Source organism: Cynocephalus volans, chromosome 7 (genome assembly GCF_027409185.1).
Source record: "Cynocephalus volans isolate mCynVol1 chromosome 7, mCynVol1.pri, whole genome shotgun sequence".
In the NCBI taxonomy this organism is placed as follows: domain Eukaryota; kingdom Metazoa; phylum Chordata; class Mammalia; order Dermoptera; family Cynocephalidae; genus Cynocephalus; species Cynocephalus volans.
Genome location: NC_084466.1, coordinates 130,672,519 through 130,674,117, shown reverse-complemented (window position 1 = coordinate 130,674,117; position 1,599 = coordinate 130,672,519).

Sequence of the window (1,599 nt, the reverse complement as noted above, 5' to 3'; positions counted from 1 at the left end):
CAGCCATTCCTAGGTTCTCAATGTTGGGATGACAATGTGTCCTATTTATTCTCATTGTCCTTAGAGCATGGCAGAGACTGCTGCCGCACCTAATAGGCTCTTAATGTTTTGAATGAATGACTAAGAGAGCTTTGTAAATGTATCTCCATGCACAGCATAAGCTATGCTTACACAAAGTCCTCACTGGCCAAACAGAGCTACTCCTGGGTTGATTTCAATCTCAGCTCTACCCTAGTAGGCCAAGTGCATTCATCTCTCTCCTTGGAGGAAGATGGGGTCATGATGAAATTCAGAGTCAGTAGTAGCAAAAGGCTCCAGCAAAATGGCTTGGGAAAAAGAAACAAGTTTCTAAATTACTATTCATCAATCAAGCAATCAATCAAATATTTATTGAGCTATGACTGGGTACCAGGTACAGTTCTAGGTGTTGGGGGTTCAGCAAGACAGAAAAGATTTGTTACTATTCCCTTTAACCAGTACCAAGAGTGACTCCTAGAGTTTGTTTCTTTTCCTGTTTTCTTTTTGAAATAAGGGGATTTGAAAATCTGGAGGTTGAATCCCAGGAAACTTGCTGAGATGGTCTCTGCGGAATTCAATGATATATAAAGGACTGGAGAATCAAGCATATAGTAATCACATGTACTAGTCAGTAAGAACAGAATTCACTCATTCACTCTCTCTCTCTCTCTCTCTCTTTCTCTCTCTCTCTCTCTCTCTCTCTCTCTCTCACACACACACACACACACACACACACACACAGAGAGGAATTTGTTTTCTATTGTTTCCGTAACAAATTACCACATAGACTTAAAATGCAATTTTTTCTTACCATTTCTTTTTTGTGTGGTGGTGAGAACATTTAGCATTTACTCTCTAAGCAAATTTCAAGTATGCAATATAGTATTGTTAACTATAGTCACCATGATGCACATTAGATCCCCAGAACTTATTCATCCTGCATAACTGAAAAGCTGTATCCTTTGCCCAACATCTCCCCATTTCCCCCACCTCCCAGCCTTTGGCAACCATCATTCTTCTCTTTTTCTGCGTTCAGCTGTTTTAGATTCCACATTTGTGAGATCATGCAGTATTTGTCTTTATCTGCCTGACTTATTTCACTTATCTCAATGCCCTCAGAGTTCACCGATGTTTTTACAAATGGCAGATTTCCTTCTTTTTTATGGCTGAATAATATTGCATTGTATATATAAACTACAAATTTTTAGTCTATTTATCTGTTGGAAATGCAAAATTTTTTTCATCTTACAATTCTATAGGTCAGAAGTGTAACACAGGTCTCACAGGGTTAAAATTAAGGTATCAGCTTTTCTGGAAGCTCTAGGCAAGAATTCATATCCTTCCCTTTTCCAGCTTCTAGAAGCTTCCCACATTCTTTGGCTAGTGGCCCCCTCCCTCCATCTCCAAAGCCAGCTATGATGGGCCATGTCCTTCTCACACTGCCATCTCTCTGGTTATCTCCCTGAACCTCCTCTGTAGTCACATCTCCTTCTGACCACAGCTGGGAAGTGTTCTCTGCTTTTAAGAGTGTACATGATTAGGTTGGGCTCACTTGGATAATCAAGAATAATCTTATATCAA